General features: G+C 42.8%; 1 long non-coding RNA gene across 4 annotated transcripts; it reads right to left on the reverse strand.

Annotated features, from left to right (window-relative positions):
* Nucleotides 1-420: 420 nt before the first annotated feature.
* Nucleotides 421-10,732, reverse strand: LOC109731773 (uncharacterized). 4 transcript variants are annotated; one of them, XR_012180921.1, is made up of 10 exons: nucleotides 10,441-10,727; nucleotides 10,114-10,297; nucleotides 9,145-9,212; nucleotides 8,414-8,773; nucleotides 7,817-8,326; nucleotides 7,300-7,570; nucleotides 6,711-6,954; nucleotides 2,720-2,794; nucleotides 1,575-2,170; nucleotides 421-765 (listed from the first exon to the last, which is right to left on the reverse strand). It is a non-coding gene; the product is annotated as an uncharacterized lncRNA (long non-coding RNA). The 4 variants fall into 4 exon arrangements; XR_012180923.1 differs by having other exon boundaries at nucleotides 1,575-2,206; XR_012180924.1 differs by having other exon boundaries at nucleotides 482-757; nucleotides 1,575-2,206.
* Nucleotides 10,733-13,303: the final 2,571 nt, after the last annotated feature.

The following is a 13,303-nucleotide window of genomic DNA, read 5'->3' on the forward strand; positions in this document are numbered from 1 at the left end:
AATTGAATAGATACTATCGTGATCACTTAATCTCCCTTTCCATTGAAACCATATCAAATTGAGAACATACTGTTGTATTTATTTACCAACAACAGCAAGTAAAATAAGCCCTATTATGCTAGAGCAACGCTAAGAAAACATCTAAACAAATATCAGCAATCAATAATTATTAGCATGCATGATCGTTCGCAGCATATCTGCAAGCAATACACTCAAACACAAAATTAACAAAAGCTATTGGAATTTTTTTATTTATAATATATAGGATTATAGGCGACAAATACTGATCCACGTGTACTCTGAATCTTCCCTCAACATTTCAGGTCTGGCCAGAAAAACAAAGAACGTATTATACACTCTATTTCATATTGTTCTAAAAATAGAGGAAGTCGTTATATTCTACATGACATAAGCATATGATTATATTCAGAGTCTAGGCATCATATATTAATTTAATTGTGAGATAATGATAAGATATCCATTGTAGATGATCCTAGTTTAAGCATGTATCTGGAATAAGTAGGATACATCATGAAAGTCAATTACATCAAAACATAACTAATCCTGTTGACTAACATGGTGGGACATGGAAAAGGATATATAGCTTGAGCCTCAAATAGACATCAAAGAAGCTGGCATGTGTTTCATTGTTGAGGTTGCTAACACAACTCTACTGTAGAGATTCAGCGGTGCCTGGATTACAGATATAGAGCACCAAGCTGATTCTTAGTAAAAATTATGATGACTATGGAATGACCTGTAACACTTGATAACCATAGAAGAAAAGACATCCGTTAGGCTTACTGAAACAAAAGGCTTGCTTGGAAATTTAAGATTCTTTTTAACACTTGTTAACCTGATAGAAATTTGTTCACCATTGAAAGTAATAACCGAAATTCATTATTTTTTCAAGATAACAATTCCTTTTGCGTGCCAATAAGAAATGCACTGTTTTTCCTACGAAAAGATGACTCTTATGCAGGAAAGGAATTACTGAACTAACAAAAAGTAAATTGTAGATCATCCAGAGTTCAGTGGCCTAACAGATAGAGGATGACTTTGAGTTGGCAATTGTCTGCATGGTGAAAAAATGAATAGTAGTTAAGCTAACCTTCACTGATCCTGATAGATTATATATTTGTCTAGGAGTGTATTCTACAAATATAAATGAGATCAAAGGTGGGCAATTGGATTTTCTATTTTCTTCAAACCACAGTTTGTTAGTCGTTTCCTCCATCAGTGCTTCGCCACATAGTACAATGTTTTAGACTCCATTGCCTATACTAATTAAGTAATATCATATAGCGTGGGAAGTAGATGTAGCATGGCATTGAAGATTTTGTGCATGCACCACACTAATTTTTAGTATCCACACTCATACATCAGCTCACCAAATAGCGCATATTTATTATGGCCATAGTAGACTCTAAAGCTATTTCCTGTAGTCTTATAAAGGATTTGATGTTTTTTGCATGAGAGTCAGATGAGTAATTTCAGGATAAACCGTGATTACTTGCTGCCAAAAAAATAAACTCAATGCGGCAATGTTCCATATGAAGCAATGAGAAACGTACCGTTCAAACTCAATGTACAACAAATGCTGCATCTTTGGTGAGGTAGTCAAACTGTCAAACCCTGCGAGTTGCATCTATGTGGAGCATCCTAACTGCCGCCACATATTGACCAAAACGGTAATCTGCATGTCGCTGTACACGGGCCATATCTTCGGTAAGCATGCCTGATGGCTAGATCCCGCAGATGCCGCATCAATATATGACCACCGTCTGGGATACCAATACATGAATCGAGATAATTGGGCTGATCTTCACCATGGCCGTTACCACATGATGCATGTTGATCGGACTGCAGAGAGCTAATCAACCCTGTTTGGACAAGGAGTGCTCGCCAATTAACTGAAGATGTCCCAGAGGATGGGACACAACTTGTTCAAAAATAGAGTGTGGCCTTGCTCATGCTACTTTAGAAATATATGAAGACTTCTTCGTGCCTCCCTGTGCCAAATTGTGTGCGTATAAGTTCTCTTCTCCCAACATGCTATGTCTCCATCGGTAGAACCGTCACCTTGCTGAGAGGTCGCCTCCTTCCTTCGCCTCAAATCCAACTTGGCTGAAATTCCATTTGAATATATGACAACTCCTCATTATATTTTCTGCAAGTGTCATCTATTAACATTTGAATATTGGAACTGCGATGGAAAGATAACATGTATTACTGCGCATACAACACTACTAAAATCATAGATTCCACAATTCCAGGATTACAATTGCAGTAAATTTTATTATGAACATTTTATAAAAAAGATCCTATATATAGATCTGTTGCAAAATACAACAAATGAACCATCTAAACAGTGACATGTATCACTTGATATGTCATAAATCTATCTAAATTTCTGCGCATACAACAGTACTAAAATCTCACAAATCCACCAAAATATATATTACAGATTATTAGACATGATTTTGAGAAATCCAAAAAGTTCGTAATATATTAAATCTCAAAAGTACATGAAAATATTTTATGCCAAGGCATCATATTTTTTTCTTAATGCTGGACATACAAATTATTTGTTGAACATGCAGATATTCTGAGATTTACCACATATTAGAATAAAAAACTGCAACATCTAATTCACTTCCTTATGAAAAATAAATCGGCTGACAGTGGTCAATTCCCAGATGTAGAGAATGCTACTTACCTAGCTTGCTGCAGGTTGGCAACAAATACGATTCAGATCCCCTCAGCTGGCCGGTTTTTGCTTCTCTTTCACTCCCTGGAATACATAATATGTTCACGACCTATGCACTACATGTACAAAATAAAAAATAAAAAACTTGATGAGACGTCATGGGCCTAGACAATTTATTGCGGGTGCTTGGATAAATTCATCAGGGTGGAGAACATAGGAGAGAATTAATGATGCAAGATTACGTGCCTGTGGCACATGAATTTACGGATGAACTTAAATAGGGTTTGGTGTCTGATCCGCCGTGTTGCCGCCTTGCCGCTCCATCACCAAAACTCCCGATCAATTTCTTCCATCACCAAGTTACCCAGAAGTTCCGACGACGGCACCTTAGTAAGTCAATCCGATCAATTAGAGCTAGCTCCACGCAAACTCTCGTACATGACGTCTGTCGAGAGGGCCGAGTCGTTCCGATCCCGTCGAGAAACTAATCAAGCGATTCCATTGAAGCTAGCTTCTCACGTGTACACAAGCTAGTGCTACTCCGATGGTAGAAGAATCATGTGTGGAATAGATCGCAAGGACTCCTATGAAGTAAAAATTAAAGGTCTAATCGCAAGCTAAAAAATAAGATCTAATCGTTTCAGCCGAGGATTACATAGACTAGTAGAATGCCCGTGCGTTGCCACGGGCTTTTTAAAAACTTACTTATTGCATATATAAACATAATGCATGTCAAATTTCAGATGTGTAGAAAAATTGAATTCCGCTTTAATTGCAATATATTTAGATTAAAAAAATGTAATTGAACGACCTATACTAACTCATCTGATGCACAAAATAAAAGAATGTCGTTCAAGAATATAGAACAGTTTTGCACTGCATTACAAACGATAGATAACACCTGGAAGCGTTTCTATACATGTGCTATCTACTCCCTCCATTCCTAAATATAAGTCTTTTTCAAGATTCCAGTGCGGACTACATACGAAGAAATAGTTTAACATGTTTATATATTTGGAGTATTAAGTACTTCAAACAAAAGGCAAACAAGCCATTACGTTTGCCCACATAGAATTAAATATCTGAACCATAAATTTCACATATTAACAGATGAGATTTAAAAAAATGTAGCGTTACTTATAAATATTACCATGTACAAATAGTTTAACATGTCACATATCATTCTAAAAAAAAAGTACAGATAGATCAATGCCTTTCTATGGTAGCCATCTTATGGTAGACTAAAAAAAGAATCCAAATAAAAAAAAGACCCTAAGAAAGAGTCTAATCAAAATACATGTGATTATGCTCAATACCAAATGGAGAAGTCGGACTCCTGCTTCTTTCTTATAACTTACTCAGCTCTTTAAAAAAAAACTTTGTGTACTTGGATTGGAAAATAGATTTGTAGTATACATACCAGAAAAAACGGGGCAAAGATCAATTGGTCTAGATTATAATGGTTGAGATCTAAAGTCTAATAATACTCCCTCCGCCCGAAAATACTTGTCATCAAAATGGACAAAAAAGAATGTATCTAGAACTAAAATACGTCTAGATATGTCTTCTTTTGTCCATTTTGATGACAAGTATTTCTGAACGGAGGGAGTAGTTATGTATCATGTAATTTTTTGGAAGGTAAAAAAAAAATTAGTTTTAGTTCTTCGCCTTCTGGGCAAAGGCCGTGACGCAAGACCCTTAGGTTCTTGTCGCTAGTCCTGGCCTTCTCCTTCCTGAGCCAAGCAAAGGAAGCAAGCAAACGAACCGGGCGATGCAGTGTTGAGCTACACAGGAAGAGCAAGTCAGGGGAGGAAATCCAAACCAGATCAAAGCACAAAATCGGTAAATAAGCCATCCATCTCACTGGTCCTGTCTACAAAAGCAATTTTCCTCATGTCCCAGGTTGGCAACCAATTTGTTCCACATACCAACACGAACCTCGAGCCAGAGCCTAAGATACCAATGTAAGATCTCTGAAATAATTGTAGGAAATGGACATTGTAGGTTTTAAATAATGCTAAATTGCACGGTAAAACTCAGGAGCGTGTATTATTTCTTCTTGATATTCCTCAAAATTAAATTCATCTGTTGAACTAAGAGATACAAAATAAGGCATCAATTTGAGAAATCCAAACGATGAGGATGAGCCATCTAGCATAACGCGTACGCGCACACACACATAGAGAGAAGAAAAGCAAAGCATGAAGGAAGAGAAGTGAATATAAATCAACACATCCATAAGGTTGACTACATGGGAAAGTTGTACTTGAAATACATCCATAAGGAAGTTGACTAAAAGGTGAACAATCTACTAAAAAATATGCATATATATTTTTACGATAAAGGGTGTTTTATTGACTCATAATATAGCATCGAGGGATACAATTACAATGAGCCACACCCGGCCTCTGCATAACTTGGATGCACACAGCCAACACACACCAAAGGATCACGTTGGCAAAAAGCTAAGTCATACAAGACCGAATTTATGCCTAAGTGAAAAGTAAAAGAAAGAAAAAAGAAGTCATGAAGCGATACAAACAGCGATTGACGATGTACAACGATAACCATCGGCACCAACTATGTCATGAGAACACAAGGACCACGAAAACGGTTCTTCAAAAGCGACGCCTCCAAGTCAGATAGTAGGTTTTCACCCTGAAGATCAAGTCCGACCAAATTCCGAGCAATGCCTTCGTCAAGGTAACGACGCCAAAAATGCCGTCATTGCCAGGCATAACCGATAAGAGGCTAGACCTAGGGTTTTCACCCTGGAGCTCAAGACCAGGTACTCGAGATGCACCACCCAATCGAATCCGTCCTGTGTTATCTCATCCACTTGCCACTGAGCCCAGTTGTTGCAAACACGCACTGACCTGACGGCAGGTGAGCATGCCCACATGAGCAAGCAACTAAACCGCTACAAGAGCTGCTCACCACGACACGATAGACATTGACGGAAGAGGAAGGTGACTGGCACCGCTTAAATCCCAATGGGATGCTCGAGAGGCCAAGTACTATCTTCCGAGGAGCAACTGATGGCTAATCTGAATTAGACAACACCACCATGGGTCGCCACAAGCTCCATCGTCCTTGCCCATGAAGGCCCAGATCCACGGCACGACGCCTCCTTGCCGGCGGCACGGGTGACGGCTGCGGCAACCGCTACTTGTTCATCGACACATCCCATCCAGCCCCTATGCGGGAGAGGGGGACCACCAGCCGCGTCGGTCCATGACGAGCTGGCTCTCCATGACGGGATGCAGGGAGGCGGTGGCTCCCTTTCCTCTGCCGCACGCAACGAGGCAGCGATTACTGCAGATCCATGTCGCCATTGCAAGCAGCACCTCCATTGCGTCAAGTTACTGGTCGCACAAGGTCTCATGCTGTCCGAAACGCATCACGGACAGAGCCCCCCCCCCCCCCCCGGCCGCCGCAGGTTGCAAGGGCCAGCCCGCCGGAGCTGGCCGGCGGCGGCGGCGAGGGACGGGCGCACAGAGGATGCCCCGAGAAAAGTGGATCGACTCACTTCCTGTGTCGCCCACGCGGACGACGCGGGGGCAGTTTCTCTTTATGCACAAATCGATTTCTCATCGTAACAACATGAAGGAGAAACTCAACCAAGCAAAACAGAAAAGAGAAACAAGATATAAAAACATGACTAAACCATACGTCACTTCAATGCAAATTAGGGATGATCGTGAGCATCCCACATTCACCCAAATGACTACATAAACACATAGTGGATGTAGCATTTGTCTTACCAAGATAAACGAAAACAGGGACCTGATCTTTGTTGCTCAAATCGGTAGCTTTTTTATACTGGAAAAAGCCTTTCCATTAACCAACAACCATAGCTAAATCATTGTTCATGCACCTTGCCAAGTAGAACAAACATTTGCTTGCCAAACAATGCTCAGGGTTTGCATATTAAGCTGCAGTGCATTGGGCAACAGACAAGCAATTGGGTATTATTAATTGATGAGACTGTAGTATGTACCTCAGGTGTAGCATGGGCAGAAGAAGTTCCGACAGACGGTGGAGCACGGACAGATAGATTTCCAGCAAAGTCGATGGTGTATAAGCACGCGATGTTGGTAACTTGCGGCACGATTATATTGGGCAAGCAACTTGCGATGTGATCTATTTGCTTCCGGTCGAGGGGTTCCATAGAACCAAGAAACACGCCGGACTTCTCTTTTGGTGTCATATAAATCCCCATACATACTGAAGAAGGAAGTTTCCTAAAGAGAAGTAAGTTTATTTCAGAAAGAATGTGTAGCAAAAGCTGTTCGCTCTTTATAAGCAAGTGGCCAAGTGCAATGTGTGCCTCGGTTCTTCAATACTTGTATGCCACACATGAATATATTGGATGTTTGACTGAAAGTTAAGACTTGCAGGTCAATACATATCATTAAAATCTCTAAGATTTATGTTATAACCTACTGGTAGTTTTTGAGATTAAAGGTGAGATTAAGAGCATATGCCCTTCTGTTTCAATACCACTAAATTGTGTCTCAGTCTTTTGTGGGTAGCATCGAGAGTAAAAGACCAACGAGTGCAAGAATTGGAACATAGAAGAATCTTACCTGGGCATGATGCCATCAGGTTCTATGCCAAGATCGAGGTAGTAGAGCTCCCTCAATCTCTCTTGCCAAGCCCTCCCTTTGACCATCAATAGAACAGTCGCTCTCGCTTGCCCTGCTTTTGAAATCTCCTTCTGCACCGCTGCAGATCAGTTGGCAGCATAGGCCGAGCTCTCCCACCTATCATCACGTTGAGCGCATCTATGCTTACTTCCCTTGTATCATCACAACGGATGCTATAAATTTGCTTGTGTCCTTGTCATAAATCTGAGTTCTGCACAATATGAAAAAGAAAGAAAGTCTGTTAATACAACATAATGATAGTTCCAAGGAAACATGTACTACGCCGAAACTGGCCATGATAGTACGGATGTCATGTGGATGGACGTAATTGTGCAGGAATAACCGGGAAGAGTACTCGGATATCGACAACCACCGGAGAGATCAGTGCACCCTACTTTAAACGTAGTTTCCTGGTGTCGCCACGGTGGTTGATGTTGCAGCAGTACCTGAGTCTTACCTCAAACTCCAAAGAACATGGCGCCCCCGACAACGCCCGAGGATGCAGGGAGAGCACGGAGACCGCTCGGCCAAACGGGTTCAACGCCACGTTCAGCAGGAACAGGTACTGCCGGCATTGGGCACGGGCCGAGAAGGCGTTGAAGCCGTCACAGAGCTGGACCTCGATGCACGCCCAGGCCCAAGCTCGGTCATGCACGGCCACCCGTGCGTGTCGGCAAAGTGGTCCAGGAGTGCCGCCGTGGAGCTAGCGAAACCGCAGTCTGCCTGCGGGCAATAGCATGGCGTCGTGAGGGCACGCCTTGAGGTGGTCGGGGTGGTCATAGTAGGCCGGCGTGGCAGTGCAGCCGTGGGCGGCGTTGGCGCACGGCACCCGGATGGACTCTGTTAGCCTCTCCAGTGCGATGTTCCAGCGATAGCCGCCGGTCAACCGGATGTGACACACACGGCACCTCCTTGCCGCCACCATCTTGTCGTGGCACCGCGAGGATATGGTATGACCGACGCCACACTGCACCCGAGCAGAAATGATGTTCCAGTGTTATTGGTACACAAACTTGTAACGGATCGGCCTAGGATGGACGACGAGCGTACGCACCTAGAAGACTGGTGGCTTGAGAGGGAGGTAGCAGATGCCGCAGTTGAGGGTATCGTCGCCATCCACTATCACGTTTGCGAGCGCCATGCGCTTCGCCGCCGGCTCCATCGTACCTGGAACCCGAGATTGCCGTCGTTGTTCTTGTTCTTCTTCTCTTGTTTTTTTCCTATGGAAATACTAACATCGTCTCCTCCCTCGTCGGAGGTCTCGGGCCAACACCTTGAATCCGTGGGCGCTCCTCGTGATGCCACAAACCCTCGCCGCCGACTGCCTCACACGGATGGCCGTCCCATCCCGCATCCTGACCTTGTACCGCACTGCCGACACCAGCACCACCGATCACCGTTCCCAGCCCCATCGCTGCCATCACAAATTAAATAGGTACATAAATGCTTTCATCGTGAGGTTTATTTGTCATGATAGGTATATGCACGTGTGTTGCACCGGAAGTTGATTTTTTTAAGAAACAGGGGAACATATGGGCACACATCATGATGCAAATCAAATAACAAAAAGGAGATTATGTTTTGGTTATGAAGCATAGAGCTTCTGACAACTTTGTCCTGAGATATACTAAAGCCAAAGAATATCATAGAGGGAAATCGAATTATCTGAACGACATGATGTTATTTCACAAAATAAGTTAAATTTACATTTAAATTTTAAAATTACCAATTGGTCATCTTTACATGTAAATAAAAAGGTGGGAGTCAATATTACAATACGCTTACCAAAAATGTTCCTCTACAAAAAATTATCATGAAGAATCACCTGCCAAGAATAAAAACTGAGAGCAAGTCTGCAAAATAACAAATTGTTAACAATACATTCAGTAATATAAATCTCACTGTTCTTGCACACCCTTCAGAGCATACCAATTTTTCCCTTCAGACTATACTCTCGTCTATGAACAGAAAAAGAAAACCATAGAAACTAAGTTCAAGTCTGCAGAATAACACAAAGAATCACTAACAGTTCAGTACCATGTGAATGGAGACATACCATACCATCCTTTTTACCTTCTGACTGCACTTCTATTTGTGAGAATTCCAGTAAGTAGATGGCAATTTAGCAAAATACAACCATTGGAATATGGGAAGCCGTATAAACTGAATTATGTAGATAATATCACATGTGCATTATTGGCCTCTCAGATGGAACAAAACTGAATACTACCCAAAACAACACACAAATCTGACTAACAATTTTAAAATTTCATATCTCTTCTATACTACCTAATAAATTCAAGTTGTATACACCTTTTTCAATTGCACAAAAATTTAATTCAGTTTCTAAAGTCTGCAATACCCCCATAATTCTAAACAGTCTGCAATACCCCCATTACTAACTCTAGTTCAGCAAATCCCTGAGGAAGAGTCATTGGTGAGGATGCGCTAACTCCGCTATATACCATAACTATTCTCAACTACCATATCCAGAAAAAGTATTGTCAATTTGAGAGGATACCGAAATTGAGTTACAAATAGAAATAACAAAAGTAAAATGTCAAGCATAAGTAGTCTATTCAGAGGAATCATTCCCAAAAGAAATTCTGAGCTGAACACCAGAGCACAGCGAGTTGTGACAACTCACATCCCAAATGATAGCAGATTTATTTAAACTGCCAGTAGCATCACAGTACAGACGTTAAAACCAGTAGCATTATAGGAACACTGTACAGTCAGTTCCTGCATGCATACCTGCCGGTAACCTTGATACCATCACCGCTCACACTCCTCTGTGTGTCCTTCATCGTCATCTTTCCTTCGTCAAACAAATCCAGCAAACGCACACAATCGAATCACCTAATGCTTCGGCAACTCCAACGGCACGTTGTTGCTCCAAGCAATCAGTGAACACCACGGAGAGGGGCGTACTTGGATCCTAAACTCCAAGCAAACAATTAATTAAGATCCCTTGCACACACACACACACACCGAGAGAGAGAGAGAGAGAGAGAGAGAGAGAGAGAGAGAGAGAGAGAGAGAGATCAGGGTATCCCAGGGTGAGGGATGAGAGGAGCTGACCTACGGAGCGCGGCGCCAGCAGGTTTGGGGATCCCGAGCAGGCGGCCTTCATCCGCGGCAGCGTGCGTGGGCGAGCAGGGGATCGGCGTTGTTTTCCGGAGGGGATCGGCGGCGGCGATCCAGAACTGATGACGAGGGCGAGATCCGGCGGGGTCTTCTCGAGTCGTCCGCCAGCGGCGAGATCCGACGGGGCCGATGGGATCGAGAGACGCGGCGGCGGCGACTCCCCTCGGACGGCGGCGGCCACGAACGATGGGATCGAGAGGAGTGGGCAAGGAAGGTTGGGCTGGATGGAGTATTTTTTTTCTGGGTGCGGGGTTTTTTGCGTGGCTTCGTGGGATGGGGTGGGGTGCGGAAAAACCAGTCGAAAAAAACCGGTTGAAAAAAAACCAGTCGAAAAAAACCAGACAAAAGTGGGGGGACTATTCAACCAACTCGTCTATTAGGAGTAGAGAAAAAAACCCAGACGAAAGTGGGGGACTATTCAACCAACTCGTCCATTAGGAGTAGAGATTAATCGCCACTGTTATAACTCGGTCCCACCAGATTAACGGCTCCTAATTACTGATTAACGTCGGAATTTTTAGGAAGTGCCTAATTAGTATAGGTAGGTATAGATAGATAGATAGGTGGAAAATGTTTCCGAAGATGTTAAATTATATATAGAATGGTCTGAAAATGTTTAGAACAAATATATATTTAATTTAATATCAATAGGCCTAATAAGGCCAAGAGGTGGAAGGAAACTTGGGCCATGAAGGCCCAAGTGGAGGTGGCGTCCCCCTTTCCTGTTGGGGGAGGCCGAATCCTACTTGGGGTGGGAGTTGGACTCCCCCCCCCCATGGCTGGCGCACCAAGGGAGGCTTTCCACCCTTGGTGGTAGCCCTCCCCTCCTAACCTATATATACTTAGAGGATTTCTCCCTATTGGAACACAAGTTTTGGAGCCTCCTCTAGTTGATCTAGTTCTTGTTGGTCCTAGTTAACTAATTAGAGCTAGCCCCGTGTGGTTCTAATCTCCTCCCTCTAATTCTCTAGCAACGATTAGCTCTGGACAGGGAAGCGCTGCCGGATCGTGAAGACCGTACGCTTGCAACCAAGTAGAGTGGCTGTGCTTTCGGTCTTTTCTTCGAGGTATCGTTCGTGGGCGGTTTGCGGGATCGTGATCAACGTTCAAGGGACTTCAAGTACGATCTACACCAACTCGTCTACTTCCGCTGCACTCCCGGAGTTGGTAACGGTCAATGATCACAACCCATTATGCATCTTCATATTGTTCCTGGGTGATCGTAGGGTGATTTTTTTACTACTATGTTTCCCAACACCTAGGCGTTTTAGTGCAACTTATAAGGGACTGTGGTAGTACAGCTCTCCGAAGCGATAGTACCGCTTAGTGCAAAAACTATGTAATGGTTGGATTTTTGAGGGGACTATAAATAGTAGGTCTTCTTCCCCACATTGAATTACCCATTTGATCTCTCTCCTCCATTGTTTCCCAAAGTTTAAACTTTCTTGATCTCTGTCCCTAGCCACTCAAACTTTTTGATCTTCTAGGATTTGAGGGAGACGACCTAGATCTACATTCCACCAAAGGAAATTTGATTCACCCCCACTTTCTCTTGTAAATCTTGTTACTCTTGGATGTTTGGGCACCCTAGACAGAAGAGGTCACCTAGAAGCTCAAATCATTGTTGTGGAGCCTTTGTGGTGTTGTTGGGAGCCTCCAATTAAGTCGTGGAGATTGCCCCAACCTTGTTTGTGATGGTTTAGGTTGCTTCCTCCAAGGGCACCTCATAGTGGAATCGTGATATCGTGCATTGCGCGAGGGAACGAGAAGAATAAGGTGAGCCATTGTGGGGTTTGGTGAGCATCATGCTGCCACACCTCTCCAATACAGACGTACCTCCCAAAAGGAGGGAAGTCTTGGAACTACACCATCGTCTCCAGTTGCGGTTACTTCTTCCCCCGCTCACTTGTTCCAAGCTAGCTTTATTGTGTATCTTTTCTAGCTTGTTGTTTCTTGCGAGCTTGGAATATAGGTTGTCCATTTAGTTTCACATGTAGATAACCTATATTCTTGTTGTATCCCTCATAAAATTAAAAAAGATTAAAGATTGTTAATCACTTATTCACCCCCCTTTAGTCAACCATACCGATCCTTTCAATTAGTATCAAAGACTCGTCTCTTTATTAAGTGCTTTATCGCCTTGATAGTCCCCAAGTGCAAGGAATCATCGTAGCAATTTCCAAAGGTGGAAGTAATAAGTATGGAGTGTCGAACCCACAAGGAGCTAAAGGTAAGATCCATTTTCTCTCAAGTCCTATCTGCCACTGATACGACTCTACGTACACCGAACGTTTGCTTCCATCTAGAAACGAGAAATAGAACTATGTTGTGGGTATGAAGAGGATAACTTTGCATGATATCGGAGAACTAAAATAAAAAAGTAGGTGTTGTTATCATAAAGTTAGAATATATTATAATATATTAGAAATAGCAAGTGTGGAATAATGATGGATCGGTGTGCGGAATTATCCTAGGCAATTGTTAACAAGATCGGTAGTCATTATTGCAACTTTATATGAGGGAGAGGCATAAGCTAACATACTTTCTCTACGTGGATCATATGCACTTATGATTGGAACTCTAGCAAGCATCCGCAACTACTAAAGATCATTAAGGTAAAACCCAACCATAGCATTAAAGTAGCAAGTCCCCTTTATCCCATACGCAACAACCCCCTTACACAAGTTTAAGCTTCTGTCGCTCTAGCAACCCACTATAGGCGAATCATGAACGTATTGCAACACCCTACAGCGGGAATCCTTCACATGTGCGCGGCACGGAAGGCACATAGGACAGC

This window comes from Aegilops tauschii, chromosome 1 (assembly GCF_002575655.3).
Source record: "Aegilops tauschii subsp. strangulata cultivar AL8/78 chromosome 1, Aet v6.0, whole genome shotgun sequence".
In the NCBI taxonomy this organism is placed as follows: Eukaryota; Viridiplantae; Streptophyta; class Magnoliopsida; order Poales; family Poaceae; genus Aegilops; species Aegilops tauschii.